The 15,929-nt window shown below is 44.5% G+C and overlaps 2 long non-coding RNA genes across 2 annotated transcripts; one reads left to right on the top strand and one right to left on the bottom strand.

The window, feature by feature from the left end:
- The first annotated feature begins 975 nt into the window (after positions 1-975).
- LOC103162649 lies at positions 976-7,060 on the top strand. Its single transcript, XR_003480605.2, has 4 exons — positions 976-1,547; positions 3,218-3,513; positions 3,885-3,927; positions 6,788-7,060. It is a non-coding gene; the product is annotated as an uncharacterized LOC103162649 (long non-coding RNA).
- Positions 7,061-12,647: 5,587 nt separating this feature from the next.
- Positions 12,648-14,645, bottom strand: LOC118239732. The gene is made up of 2 exons (XR_004772586.1): positions 14,555-14,645; positions 12,648-12,813 (listed from the first exon to the last, which is right to left on the bottom strand). It is a non-coding gene; the product is annotated as an uncharacterized LOC118239732 (long non-coding RNA).
- Between the last annotated feature and the right edge of the window lie 1,284 nt (positions 14,646-15,929).

Below are 15,929 nucleotides of genomic sequence, written 5' to 3'. Positions count from 1 at the left end.
ACCTTTGTTATTATCCTGTTTATTAGCCATTTCATCTGGAATATCCGTGGCATCTACCACGTGGCAGACACAGCTAGTTACTGAGAACAAAGACATATGACGACAACCCAGGTGTGGTGGTTTTATATGTCTTCAAATCCAACTAATTCCTCTTTCCTTCAATGGAGCTCAGACTTCCCTTGAATGTAGACTAGACTTAGTGGGGTTGCTTCTAACAGAAAATGGTATAAGAGACTTTTTTTTCTTTTTACCTCTAATACTAGATTCTAAAAGGCCTTTCAAATTTCTCCTTCACCTTGCATCAGCCTCTCTTGGAGAAACCAGATGCCGTATTTTGTAAATCTCAAACATGTATAGCAAGAGTTCACATGGCAACATCTGAAACCCCTTGCCAGCAACCAGCACTGACATCACGCATGTGAATGAGCTACTTTGGAAGCAGATTGTTCAACTCCATGAGTCCTGTAGCTACACCTCTTGACCACCCTGTAAATCACCCTGAGTTAGAACCAGCCGGTGTAAGCCACACCTAAATTCCTGACCCACTGCAATGATAAGATAGTAAGACCATGATATCTAAAGTTACTAAATCTTGCCATTCGGTTTGTAGCAACAGGTAACTAATACACTTTGCTGGAGCTTACAGTACTTCTTAGGAAATAAAGACATCGTTACAATTGAATAGGATGGCAGTGGTCATCTAATAATTTGAAATATACACACTATGAGTATGAAGACTCATTTTGATCATAGTCTAGGAAAAAAAGGACATTTGGGTGGGACCTTTATCTGACACACATTTTACTGATAGAATTCAGGCCATGGGGGAGGGGGGTATGGTGCACACCTGTTATCTCAGTACTCTGGAGGCTGAAGAGGAGGACTAAGGGTTCAAGACCAGCCTGAACTATATAGATAGACTTGCTTTCAAAACCAAATGTGTGTGTGTGTGTGAGAGAGAGAGAGAGACAGAGACAGAGACAGAGACAGAGAGACAGACAAAGAGAGGAGGGTGGGGTGCAGAAATGGAAATAAATTTGGAGAGAGATGGAGTTGGATGCTCATCTCGATAAGGATTGTGACTTTATTCTGAAACAATGGGAAACCTTAAAACATCCTTGTATCCCAGCCCTGAAGAGGCTAAGGCAGGAGGATTGCTATGAGTTTTAGGCCAGCCTGTGCTACTCAGTTCATGGTAGTCTGGACAGGGACTGATTGAGACCCTGACTCAAAACAAATACATTGTTTTAAAAAGAAGGAAAATTCTGATATAGAACAGGGACCTCAGAGTGGGCAGACTTGGAGTTACGGCCTAAGGTAGGGGAAATTGAATAATAACCCCTTACACTTACACTGCACTTTGCAAGTGCCCTGTGAGGAAGGAAGACAGTGATTGGCAACCTCTTCCTGTGGCTGCTCTGAGACATATGGATGACCCAGAGCCACAGAATTAGCGGGTGGCTTAAACTGAACTCAGACGCTTGAGTGCATCTCTCAGGATCTAACTCCAGGTGCTGGTCCACACCGCTGCTTGTGAAGCCTAGCAGGTAAGCTCCAGGGATTCCACTGCATGACCCCAATGATGGCTGCCTACAATTTGACTGCAGCCAAGGCTATCTAATCACCCCCTCTAGAGCTCAGGGAATATAACAGAGAAGAGGGGGCAGAAAGAACGTAAGGAGATGTCTTCTGGCTATGACATAGTGGTTGCACTCATGAATTCACCACAGTTGCTCTTATCTGCACAAGACCTGAACAAGATTGGACACATTAACATTTACCTACAGATGGGGGAGGGAGCCATGATACCTCACTACTCCCACTGGCAACTAATGGTAGTTGGAAGACAGGGTGTCTTTTCTTCACTGCTGTAGCCACAGTAAGTTGCCCTACCTTCAGGAAATAACCTCCCTGCCATGCTTGGCAAACAGCTCTTATTAAACCTTATAAAACTAAAAGAGGACTAAAAAACAGCAGGGAGACTTGTGGAGAAGAAGGTTCCAGCAGGAGAGGAAGAGGGATAAGGGAAGGGACTAAAGGGTAAAAGTGACTAAAATTAATTATAAAATGCATGAAACTGTCAAACAATGAAACAGTTGAAGGTTATCTAAATCAGGCCAATTTCACTTGATGGTGGTCAATCCCTGCATCTTTGTTTGCCTCAGTGCCTGTGTTCCTCATCCCTTTGCCTAGAAGGAAAGCATCCTTCAAGACAGTTGTACTGCTTCCTTTACTAAGATTCCACACTCCGGTCTGGAGGTATCCGCAGCACCTTATGCTTACCTCCCAGGTGGCACCTAGTGCTCCTGCGTTAGGTGTGCAGGCCTCTGAATTTCACCCCACACTGGATGGTGTGACATCCGGTATTATGGTGTGGATATGAAGTATTCCCTTAAAAAGCTCTTATCGTGACACCTTGGGCCCTGACTGATGCTGTCATATAGAGGTGATGGGACACTAGAAGGGTGGCTGTACCAGTGTGTTAATCCACTGAAGAGTTCAAATGATATTAAGAGTCAGGCACTGTCACCAAGGGCATATCTTCTTCCTGGAGAATTCTTGCTTCCTGCTCCCAGTGGCCATGAGGTGAGTGGCTTGGCTTTACCACAACTATCCACCAAGCTTTTGAACCTCATCAGAGTCACAGAAACAATAGAGCCTGCTACCTACCTGCTGACCCCCTCCCCCCAGACAGGACCCTAAGCAAGCCCCTCCTCCTTTGAGTTCGTTCTTGTAGTTGAGAAAAAGATGGCGGGGCAAGAATGGAACCCTAGATGGCTGTCATATTGATATAGAGCCAAGCACAAGAGCCCCTCATCTGTGCTGTAAAGTGTTGAATTCATGATTGAATGAGAGATGCTTCTGCTGTGGTCTCTGGAAAAGCTTCTAGCCATCTACATGGAGCACATCATACTTTTTTTTCTTTATATAATCCTGACTATCCTGGAACTCACTGTGTAAACCGGACTGGCATGAAACTCACAGAGATCCAGTTGCTGGGATTAAAGGTGTGTTACACACCTGGCCTCATGGCCTGCTTTTTATTGATGAAGGTTTTCCATCAGTTGTCAGTAACTTTAGATTTCCCCTATAAAAGGAAAATGTATTTCCTCATATAAAGGTAACTCATTCCCAGGAATAAATAAAACACCTAAGATTAGAGTCTCACTTTTTTTTTTTTTTTTTTTTGGGAACACGATGTTTGCCTCTATTTCAGGTTTGTCCATCCTTGTTACAAAGTGGCTGCAACAGCTCCAGGCATTCTTCAACCAAGGATAACTGATACAATACGGCTCAAAATTCAGACAAAAAGGGAAGGAGTAATTTGAGGAAGGGAACTTACCCAGAAACTCCAGGCTTCTCATCATAACCCCTTGGCCAGAATTACCTTCCAAATTCACTCCAAAAGCAAGCATTGGCAGACTTGATTAGATGAACATCTCCAAGCACACACCCTCAGAGAGGCTGAGGTGTCCAGATGTGAAGGAACATCTCAGTCTGCAGGTCCCCAAAGTAAGACAACTTAGGGGGATTCATGGTATAACAAGGACTGGAGGGTGGTGGGAGTGGTCATCTCCCAGGACAGGTAATAAGGGTCTGTAAGTAGGTTTGTAAAGGATTTTTAAACAGTAGTAAGCCTGTAAATGCAATGTAATTCTTAAACTAACTCAAAATAGAAGAGAGATCATATTGGAAACCCTGGAGAAATCCACATAAAGTCTGTAGTTTGGTTAACCATGTTGTACCAGTGTTAGTATTTGTTTTAATTAATAATCAATGTGTAAACCTAAAGAAAGACATATGAGAATTCTCCATATACTATTTTTTCCAACTTTCCTGTAAACCTAAAATTGTTCAAACTGTGATTTTATTTTACATTACAGTGGTCTGCTTTTGATATTACGTGAACTGCCCATTAAAAGCCACGTAAGTGATAACCTAGCTCCTCCCATCCCTCAAATAATTTTATCTAAATTCTAAGCAATTGTTATAGGTACTGTTGTGGGCATTTGTTTCATTTTAAGTTTGATTTTCAAGACAGAGTTCCACCATGTGGCCAAGGCTGGCCAGGAACTCATGATCCTTGCTTCCTGGGATTATATGTATTCACCACCACACCTGGCTTCCATCAGTATTTAACCTCTAATTTAGCAATATTATTACTTATCCTTTAATATGTACTGTATTCTGTACCCAGTTTAACCCTATAACTCGGATCACTCAGACAGCCACTGCTATGAATAGCCTCAAATGCCCACACTCATTCATTCCTAATTGGAATCATCTACATCCTAGCTCTATGGTGCTCATGTTCTCCAGTTTCAGTTACAAGATGAAAACACAGAGGTTTCACTTTTTCTATCCATCCTCCAGGACTCAAACTTCCATCTGTAGTCAAATTTCTATTTCTAAGTGTTGCTTCATGGCATGATCATTTCTGTAATTCTTTTATTTGTCACATCATAGAAAGATGCTGGGTGTTTATCACGGTCTGCTCCAGGTATCAGATAGACTAAGTATGAGATTGAGTAAATGAAGAACCTGACACATTAGAAGCAACCTTAAAGGTTATGTATCCTCTCTGTAACTTTAGAGACAGAAAAAGGAGGACCAGAAATTTGCCTTAGAAAGCAGCCTATTCTCTGTCACATGCTACAGATAAAATGGAAAACAGAATAAATGAATAAATGAGTGAATGAATGATTTGAGAAACACAAGAAATGCTCCCACTGATACTAAGCACAACCCCACATCTAACTTTAGGTTGTGTGCTAAAATGAAACATCATTATAAATTAACTAAGCCTGGCATAGTAGCTCAGGGCTATAATCTCAACACTTCAGAGGCTGGAGCTGTAATATTGTTTCATGTTTGAAGCCAGTCTAAACTACATAATAAATTTCAGGCCAAGTTGGGCTACAGAGTGAGACCCTGCCTCAAATTAATTAATTAATTAATTAATTAATCCATTAATTGGGCATCTGGGAGATTCCAATGATGATGTAAAACATTCCTGGATATTTAAAACATTAGACCTGGGCTGGAGAGAGCTCAACTGTTAAAGGCTAGGCTTACTAACCTCCTACCCCCACCCCACCCCACCAAAGCCACTAGATCTTTTCTTTCCTTTTTTTTCTTTAAGATTTATTTATTTATTATGTATATAGTGTTCTGCCTGCATGACAGAAGAGGGCACCAGATCTCATTACAGATGGCTGTGAGCCACCATGTGTGGTTGCTGAGAATTGAACTCAGGACCTCTGGAAGAGCAGCCTGTGCTCTTAAACTCTGAGCCATCTCTAGAGTCTACCACTAGACCTCTTCTATCTGTTGTCTTCTTTGGTGGGAAATAGCTAATCACACTACCGCTGCCTGTCTTGACTCTTTGTTGAGCATGGGGCAGGGCCAGAGATTTCTCTAAGATGATAGATTCTTGCTGAGAGATGGGCGAGAGTCTTTTGCACAGGAATCATTGTCAGGAAGAACTCAAAGAACCCCTTTTATTATGAATTTGGGCAGCCAGTCCCTGGTCTCAACAACTTCACAGCAGCCCCACTCCTGATTCTATGACTTTGTCCAGTGAATTTCTACAAACTGAGCAGGCACTGGGACACAGCAAGAAAGGAAGAGAAGAGATTAGAGATTATCAGCTCATGTTTACAACCCTAGCCTTCAGGAGGCTGAGGCAGGGGGAGGTGAGGGGTCAGCCTGGGCTACATAGTGAAATACTTTCTCAAAGTCACAAAAGAAAGAAAAAAAAATACCCAGCACTCGGGAGGCAGAGGCAAGAGGATCTCTGTGAGTTCAAGGCCAGCCTAGTCTACAGAGCGAGTGCCAGAATAGGCTCCAAGGCTACACAGAGAAACTCTGTCTGGTAAAACCAAAAAAAAAAAAGGGGGGGGGAGAAAGAAAGAAAGGAAGGAAGGAAGGAAGGAAGGAAGGAAGGAGAAAAGAGAACAAATTAGATGAGAGACAGGGAGAAAAAGGGAGAGAGAAAAGAGATATGGAAAAGTAAATAGTACAAAGGGAAACACAGGGAAGGAGGCTGGAAGTATAGAGAGAAAGTGGGAAAGAGTGAAGCTAACGGAGCAGGGAGTGAGAGGGATTGAAAGGCAGATAGTATCTTGTTGCAGACTATTTATCTAGCTATGCAGAGATGTGTTGCATTTGTTTAACTAAATAGAGATGTGTTACATTTGTTTATGTTGCAGAATACTTGTGTAACTATGTAAAGATGCATTGCATTTGTTCAATTACGTAAATATGTGTTGCTGTTTTACTTTGCTTGCCTAAGGCACTTGATTGGTCTAATAAAAAGCCGAACAGCCAATATCAAGGAAGGAGGTATAGGAGCGACTTTTGGGCAAGGAGAGTAGAGGAGGAGGAGGAGGAGGAGGAGGAGGAGGAGGAGGAGGAGGAGGAGGAGGAGGAGGAGGAGGAGGAGGAGGAAGAGGAGGTGAAGAAATTTAGGCTAGGAAGAAGAAAGAAAAGATTCAGGGAGACACCAAGGGACAGCCAGACAGACACAGAGGAAGCAAGAAAATAAGATATACTGACTGAAAGAAAGGTAAAAAGCCCCAAGGTAAAACATGTTTAAATAGCAAATTAAGTTAAAAGAGCTAGTGGGACAAGCCTAAGCTAAGGCCGAGCATTCATAATTAATAACAAGTCTCTGTGTCTTTATTTGGGAGCTGGTTGGTGGCCCAAAGAAAGTTCCAACTACAGTATCTGCAGAACAATAATAATAATTACCTCTGGTAATGTTATCATTATCTTTCCTGAACAGATGTATGAGGACTTCCCGCTACTGATTATCCTAAATGAAAATGGAAGGCACCCATCATCCCCATCAGAAATCTGGCAGATGCTGGCAGGAAGTACACGTGGTTTCTGAGATTGACTTTTCCCTCTTGAAAAGCCTTGTGTGAACATAGAACTCAGGGCCTTGCATATAGAAGAAAGCATTCTACCACATCCTCAACACTTGAGATAGGTTTTCTTCTTCAATAGCACATATTGATTTTTCACTGAGGTTGGGGAAAAAGCAATGGGGTTTGTATGTGTTTTGCTTTTGTTCTGTTTTTAATTTTGAAATCCAAGATGGGTCTTGCTTTTAGATCACACTGCACTAATGAGGAGCTCTGTACCTGTAGATTCGGCCTGGCCAGCAATTATCTACACACCATACCCGGTGCTAAGGGCTCTCTCCTCTGAACAGCCCCTCACTGCTCTCACCTGCCTCGCTCCAGCATTTCTCCATCTGCCCTGCCTTCAGCATCCCTTCCTCTCAATGTCCGCTGAATGTCTGGTTCAAGGAGAGTGCATTTGCTCCCAGCTTAACAAGGCTCAAGCAGCCTGCAGCCCAGAGCTGGGAGTGGGCACCTTTTGCCTCTGAACTACAGCCATGCAGTGTGCAAGTCCCCGTAGCAAACACCACCTTTCCCTGGGAAGGCAGCCAAGGCCTGGAGCCCTGGGTAGGAAATCCCCTGTGAGAGGCCCTTCCTGAGCGCCACAGAAAATGGTCCTTTTCATACACTCTGAGTCTCCTTCCTTTAGAGCTGTAAATGTCCACATCACATCCCCCTTCCACCCTTCTCCACCCCATTCACATGCCAAGTGCCCCCACCCAAGCGCCTCAGGGCTCACAGATCCCCTTTTCCTTCCCTCCACACTTATATGGCATCTTCATTCTGAGAAGGCTGCCCCCCTTGCCCAGCCTTGCTGTTGTTATCTCTCCAGGCAGGCGGGCTCTGGTGCCTCTAACCTGAAGCCTCCCTGTGCTGTAACCTACCAACTCTAGAGGCTACTCGGGTCGAACAGAAACGATTTGTTGATTTTTGTGAGATTAGAAAGGAGAACAAATTCCATAGATGTCTCTACCCCGAAATCTCAAAGTTCAACTCTCAGACATGTAAGCAGGAGCCCCAGGGGACTGTGGGAAAGAATCACAGCAGTGACGGACGGACACTGTCTGTGAAGCTGTCACTGACAGACAGTGATTACCTAAACCCTGCCCATGAGGTTCTGCATTCGGCAACTAGGTAACTATTAGTAGCGCTATTTTGGAAGCCCAGGGGTATTAACTAAGGCGATAGGTTAGTGAGACAGGCTGAGCGTTCCCCAGGGGATGAAGGTCTGCACTACTGTTCATGGTTTCTGGCCTGAAGTGACAGGAAACCTGAATTCCAGGCCCGTTCTGTCACCCTTCAAGCCAATAACTCGAGTCCAGCCCTTCTTTCCCCAAGCCTCCATTTCCTCATCAGTAAAGCAACAGGATTTGAAATGCTCTTTTAGAGTCCTCTCCATAGCTATGATGCTTTGTCCTAGTGGGAAAAGTGCTCAGAACAATGTTTGATGTTTCTGGACTCAGGACCCATCACTAGCAAAGGGATAAAAGAAGCAAATGGCTCTTTGGTTGGTCCTAAAGTTTCCCATTTGTGCAATATATCTGTCCAGATCAAGTCCTTAAGGAGGGCCTGGTTGACCCTCTGCATCCCATCAGAGTCTCAAGGCAGGGACAAAGAGAGCTTGTCTAGCAGGAACAGACAAAGCACATGGGGCCCTGCACATCAGGATGAACAAACGTGAAATCCTCAATAAAAGCAAGCCACCCTCGCAGATAGCAGCAGCCACTGAAGCTGATGAAGATCAGGCTATGTCCCACTGGTTCCTCGAGTCACCCTCTAAAAACCCAAGAATGGTTTCTTAGTCATCACAAAACCAAATGCTCGCAAGAACCCAGCTTCATATATTTACCCAGGGATGCCAAGATGAAGGGATTGTCTGCTGAGCATTCAATGTTCAGGGTGAAGTGTCAGACGGTCAAAAATACACACAGCCTCCGTCTGCCAAACAAGAATAAAGAGAAGGAAACTGGTGAAAAGGGTGTGATGTTAAGGAGGTAGAATCGGACAGTTCTTAAGAACAAAGGAAGTGTGAGCTCTGAAGAGCAACAGTAATGATATTGTCAATACTGTTACAAAATTGAAAGCGGGCTGAAGAGATGGCTCTGCTGTCAAGAGCACACACTTCTCTTATGGGGAACTGGAATTTGGTTCCCAGCAATGGCCAGGGAGCTCATAACTATCTGTAACCCCAACTCCAGGAGATCTGTGTGATTTCCTGCATACATGTGCACATATCCCCACTTCACACATACACGTCATTACAAATATACGTAAGCCTTTTCCAAAATTCAGCAGGAAGTTAACTCTCCCTCCCCCCCCCCCCCCGCCCCTTGGCCTCGTAAAGAGCAACTGGGCTTGCTTTGAAATTTGTATTGTTTCTATCATTATCAAAGTTATAGATACTTATTGAGTGGTAAAAGGTGGGGGGCCGGGCCTGAGGCTCAGTGTGGAGAACATTTATAGCAAGTGTGAATACCTGGACGTGATGTCTTGCACTGGAGGAGGAGGAAAAGGGGTAGGGATGGAAAAAGGGGAAGGGAGGAGAGGGGAGCAGAAGGGAAAGCAAGGGAAGGGGAGAGGAGGGGAAGGGAAGGAAGGAGGGGGAGGGGAAGGGAGCGTCTTTTCTTGGTGTTTTCCTTTGGAGTAGAGGTGAACAGTCTGGCCAGCATTAGTCAAAGGTGACCTCAGGTCAGACACGATGGTGAATGCCTGTAACTGCAGTGCTTAGCAGGCAGAGGCAGAAGACCTTGAATTCAAGGCCAGCCTGATCTACATAGCCAGACCTTTCCTCAAAACAACAAAAAACAAAGGTAACCCAGCAATCGCTTCAGTCCACCTGTGTTGAGCATAGATCTCTCAACCTTGACATGAGATAGGAGTCATAAATGCTGTTTCAGTTCCTAGAGACCACATGGCCAGCATCTTATTTCCCAGTGAGAGAGCCTTCAGCAACTGGAAGGGGCCTGGCTTTAAGCAACTCATGTCCCCATTCTACCTTGGCCTCTGGCTTCCTGGGAAAGTGCTAGCGAACAGCTGGTGTCTAGAAATCTCGGCAGAATGGCAAGAATTAACCCTCACCATTGGCAGAAAATGTGTATCATATTTGACAGAGCATAATATGCACATTTTCTCTCCTCTTAACATATTACTCTCACTGATGTTAAAATCAATGGTCTGCTATTGTTCATTTTGCAGCATTCCTTTAAAAATTGTTCTATTTCTATTTATTATCACCGTGTGTGTATTCGTGTACATTTTGTTTGTGTGTGGGGTGTGTGTGCACATCCCACAGTATAGAGGTCAGGAGGCAACTTTGTGGAGTTTTTTCCTCTCCTTCCACCTTTGTCTCGGTTCTGGGGATTGAACTCAGGTCTGTCAAGATCACATGGCAAGGGCTTTTACTCAGGAAGCCATATTGACAGCTCACATTTTTAAAAATTTCTTAATGTTATACTATTCTCTGTTACAACTGAAGGCATCTCATATTTAATGAAGTATCCAAGTGCTAGCGGCTCAGCCAGAGGCCAGGAACTAGCAAGAACAATCTTAGAGACTTTTCCTCCCAGGATAGGATAGGTCCCTGGCTGGGTTAGGGAGTACTCTTTGGGTCCCTGCACTAAGACTTCCCTTAGTCAGAATCATGGAGAATGTTCAAAGTTTTTAATGATAATCAGAACAGAAGACACACAAAGGCACCTGGTATGTGAATCCTGGATCTCACCTGCTGCTCCTCAGCCTGTTTCTCACTCTCATTAATGTTGGTTTCCCACCTTTCACTTAACGTGCCTTCAAGCATTAACTGATGGGTAGTTAACAGGATTGAGCCTACGACTCCAATCCCAGGCAAATGCCTAGTTGGTCTAAACTATGTGTGGTTCTACCACTATTGGCTTTAGGAGTGGCCATGTGTATTCCTTTTCCTTTGCTACAAGCATAGCTTAAAACAGATGTTATTTTGTTACAGTTTTGCATTTCTCTTGCTAAGCCTGAGTCTCACTTGTCTAAAATCATGGACATACTCCTTTCTGGGGGGTTCAAGAGAGGCTTGGTTTTCTTGTTCTCTGGTTGTAGGCAATGGTGATTTCTTGAAGCTATAGGACTACGGCCCCTGTTTCTTTTCTGGCTGTGAACTCAAGCCCCTTCTGGGTTCCTAGCAGCCTCTCTCCAATTATCATTCTTAGCCCCCATGTCTCAGAATCAGTAGCAAATTGTTATAATGCTGCCATTGCCCTCTGCCAGCTGGGCCAGTAGGATAGCCTGGCTATCTCATGGTTCATACTTTAATTCAAAATCCAGAAGGGAAACCATCACAGTTCACAGGAGGCCAGAGTGTGAACATTGTTGTGTGGACTGTTCTGGCCAATGATATGTAAAGGGAAGTCTGCTGGGGAATGGAGGAAAATATTGTTCCCTGATTGCAAAGATGTTCAGATTTGCCCCAGGCGTATCTACTTTGCTTCAGAGGGTGTGAGTTGTGGCAGATATCAACCACAAGAATGAAAGCTGACATACTGACAGCAGTGACCACATCAGAATGAAGAGTTTGGCTACCTGGTGATGGTGCTGAGTGATGGACCAATCCTACTACCACTTGCACACTCTTGTGAAAAACTTAAATAGCCTTTGTTAAATGTTTTAGTCTTTGTAGCTGAATTTCTCCTGGCTGAGAAGTAAATCCCTTAGGTATTGGTCTATTCCATTAATGCCTTGATTTTCCACATGGTCTTCTGTTGCCAACCCAACCTAACATGCTAGGTCTACTATAGCACCAATACCCACATTATTTCAAACTTCTGGGTTTCCCCCACCCCTTTTGGGGGGAGTTTCGAGACAGGGTTTCTCTATGTAGCTTTGGAGCCTATCCTGGCACTCGCTCTGGAGACCAGGCTGGCCTCAAACTCACAGAGATCCGCCTGCCTCTGCCTCCCAAGTGCTGGGATTAAAGGCGTGCACCACCAACGCCCGGCTTTCTGGCCCCATTTTTAATAACGAAGCAAGGCCCCTATATCTTCAGTTATAGCTGGGACCTAACCTTGGATGAGCAGATCTCCCATCACCCATCACACTGCCTGTCCATTCTACCCCTTGATTGACTGAATTATGCTTGAGATTTCTGTCTCTCAAACACAAGTAATTGGATTGTTGGGTTCCTTTGCAGCACCTCAGTTTCCTCAGTGATGTCTCCTCCAGTCCCAGCCTTGCCCTTCTTGTCAATCTTGCACTACCAGAGTTGCCTCATGCCTACTCTACCCACTCAGTGTTCCTGATATATCTTAATATCTGCATTCACTGGACTCCTAGCCGTTCTCTGACTAGTCCTTAGTGCTCTTATGTCATTCCTGGTCCCTTAATCAGAAATGTCTCTAGCTGACCAGATGTGATGATTCACAGCTGTAATCCTAGCACTCAGGAAGCTAAGGAAGGATAACTGTGGCAAGTCTGAGGCCAGGCTAGGCTGCAGAGTCTCTAAAGAAGAAAAGAAAGCCCTTTCTGCAGCCTCAGGTCTTTACACTGAGTCTTCATTGAAGGCTTTTTCACAATTCCACTTTTAGGTTGAGTCAGGATCTCATACAGCTTAGGCTAGTCTTGATCTTACTATGTAACAGAGATTAGCCTTGAATTTTTGATTCCCCTGCCTCCACCTCTGGATTACTGAGAATGTCTTATGATGAAGCAAGTGTCTGTGAAATCCATAAGTAAAGCTGATAATACAAGAAGTAAAAAGAATTAACCCAAACATGGAAAAACAGAATTTATTGAAATACACTGGAAGGAGGCAGCGAATAAGTTCCCAGAGAAGGAACATGGGCTGAGAGTTGATGGAAGGGTTTCATTTCTTTCTTTTTAGCAGTTGAGAAGTGTCTTGGTCATATCTTGTGGGCTGTTGATGCAGTAGTGTCCACATCTGAAAAGACAGGTGGGCATCTCATTCTCTTACTAAGAAGGAAATTCTACAACTTGACCTGTTTTTCTTGAAACTGGCAACATTGGTTATTAGGAGTTAGGTTCCAGATGTCTGCATAAGTAACGTGGACTCCATGTAGTCATGGCCTGGCTGTTGAACGTGGGAATTTATCTTTTGCTTTTGGGATTTGTGTACAATGGGAAGATGCCATCACTCCTCGTTTTCAAATGATTAAAACCAAGTTCTTACTATTTCTGGTGACAGGGCTAATAAATGGCAGTGTGAGGCAGTATGAGCCAGCTACGGCGAGTCTCCCTGACTTCTCTATCTTCTTACCCTCTTTAGCATTTTTCAGGAAACTGTGCCCAACCCAAGACTCGAAAGACTTATTTTCCTTCATGAGTTATAAGTACCTCCGGGGAAGGATATTTGTTACCTCATCTTGGCAGCAATATGCTTGTCCAAGTGGGGATACAGTAGTCTTGGTTCACATATCCAAGTCCTTTAGAGTAAGTAGTCCCCTCCTGGCTGATTACAAGCTAAAATGAGGACCCTGAGCCAGAAGTTGGGAAGACACGTGAATATACAGCAGTATAACGTATTTCCACCATACAGATGCCATGCAGTGAGTCGCCTGCAGCGAGATAAGCGGATGTGATGAGTCGGGTATTTATTACAGCTGGTTATTTTATTTTACTTATTTGTGTCTGCGAGTGTCAATGTGAATGTATGTACATGTGTGTGAGGGTGCCCGTGCCTGTGGGCCCAGGACTTAAGAAGAGAGTAGGATCCCTGGGATCCAGAGTTAATCCATTTTCAGTTGATCTTGCCTGGCTTGTGATGTAGGTGCTGGGATCCAAACTCTGGTCTTTATGATTGTGTAGCAAGTGCTCTTAACAGCTGAGTTATCTTCCCAGGCTTACTACAGCTGTTTAAAAATTATTAACAATGTAAAATCTTATTTATCTATGAGTGTGTGTGTGTGTGTGTGTGTGTGTGTGTGTGTGTGTGTGATTGTGTGCATGCCACAGCACAGCTGAGATGATCAAAAGACAACTATTGGATGTCGATTCTATCTTTCTACCACCTAGGTCTAGGAGATCAAACTCGGGCCATTGGCACTAGTGACAAGTGCCTTTACCCACAAAGCCATTTCACCAGCCATAGCTGTTTTAAATCTCATTTACCCCATTATAATTTTTATGTGATTAAATCTTTTAATAATAATTATGTTTAACGATCTGTTTGAAAAAATTCCTGAAAATGTGGCAAGATTGGCAGTCTGGTTTGGGCCAGCCTCAGTGCACCTCTGGTAGAGTCTAACATAATGCTTTGCTCTGTAATAAGCATGGGATGGTGAGGTGGCTGGTAATTTAAAGAATGTGGCTGCCGGGCGTTGGTGGCACACGCCTTTAATCCCAGCACTCGGGAGGCAGAGGTAGGCGGATCTCTGTGAGTTCAAGGCCAGCCTGGTCTCCAGAGCGAGTGCCAGGATAGGCTCCAAAGCTACACAGAGAAACCCTGTCTCAAGAAACCAAAAAAAATAAAATAAAAATTAAAAAATGTGGGTATCTCCTCAAGGGCTTTCCCCTAGCTGGCAATCTAGACTTGTGCTGTTTCTGCAGTCCTAGGACCGCTAGGTTCTAGCCTCCTTTACAAAAGCCCAAACAAATAAAAGGCACTTGAGGGTGGAGAACGAACAAAAGAGCTAATGCTCCAGTTTTGGGCTGTGAATACTGACCTCTGCCTAGGGTCAGGGTGTGGCTCTCTGAGTGCTTCCACTTCGGAACTGAGCTCAGCTGCAATTGGGCTTGAGCAAGCGTCTCCTCTCCTCCCGGCTCCTAGCCACACCCACAAGATCACTGAAACACCAGAATATTATTCTATTGCAATCTAGAAAGGACAGCCTCCCAGGAACTGGGATCCTAGAAAGAAGTTAGCAGTAAATTGCAGAGACCGAAAAGCACAAAGCCCTGCACTTTAGCTATATTAACCTTTTGCTACGGATTCTGTGCTGAACTCAGTGGAAACTGGAGTGGGCCGGCACAGCTTAGGGAGCAAGAAGGACAGCTGGTGAATCAGCTGTGTTGCATTATAGTCTATTCTACCGTTGGCTCAGAGATGGTACCAAATATGGACTGAGGCTCAGGACCAGCAGTTGTGCTGATTTGCCCCAGGGATCCTCTAAAAGTGCATTTTGGGAGTAGGTCATTGTTCCCAGCCAAAGGGAGACCCCAGAAAAATTGGTGAGTATGAAGAAATTGAGATGATTTATAGTCTGGCCAAGATAAGGAGAAGGGCACAGCCTAAGTGCAGCCAAGCTGCGCTTGCAGTTGAAGGGCTGAGCCTGAGAAAGCCGTGGGAGTGATTCTTTGTAGTGGCTTCAAAGGGGAACCGCAGACCCCTTCCGTGGATTCCCTCCAGCCACTGACAGCCTGAGGAAGACTCAGATCAGTGCTAGAAGGGCTGACTGGACTAATTCCACAGTGCTGAATAGAAGAGGTAGCCTATCTGGCTACAAATGAAGGTGGCTCTGATGCTACTGAAGACACAGGAGCCCTACTGCCAACTGGGGATGGTCCAGGCTCTGGATTATTTTGAGGGCGAGGCAGGTTCAAAAACATGGAACACAGCTACTTATCTACCTGTCCCTTCCTATCTGTTCAGGCAGGACCAGCCTAGTGTGACACAGTTACAACTGTAGAAATCTAAGGAGTTGGGGGTAGCAGGGTGATGGAGTAGCGATTCTGGAAAATTGCTCTTAACAGATCCACTGCATTCTAAATGAAACAACTCTCTTCCTCTCGCTGTAACTTAGTTACTTTATCTCTCTCCCCGCCACCCACTGTCCTGCCCCCCCTCCCCCCTCCCCGCTCCCAGCTCTTCTCTTTCTCCATGCACTTCTTAAATTGTGTCCCACAGTCTGGAAGTATAGGGCACTCTACTCCACTGTGAGAATAAATGGCTTGCTATGTGAAACACAGGCAAATCTCACAAACACAATGTGGAGCAAAGAATCCAGACACAAAAGAGTACTGTGAAATCCCATTTATGCCAAGCTCAAAACCAGGCAAAACCAATCTGCGATGTTAGAAGTCAGGATAGTGGCTCCTTTG

This window comes from Cricetulus griseus (genome assembly GCF_003668045.3).
Source record: "Cricetulus griseus strain 17A/GY chromosome 1 unlocalized genomic scaffold, alternate assembly CriGri-PICRH-1.0 chr1_1, whole genome shotgun sequence".
In the NCBI taxonomy this organism is placed as follows: domain Eukaryota; kingdom Metazoa; phylum Chordata; class Mammalia; order Rodentia; family Cricetidae; genus Cricetulus; species Cricetulus griseus.
This window is presented reverse-complemented; position numbering and strand designations above follow the sequence as displayed.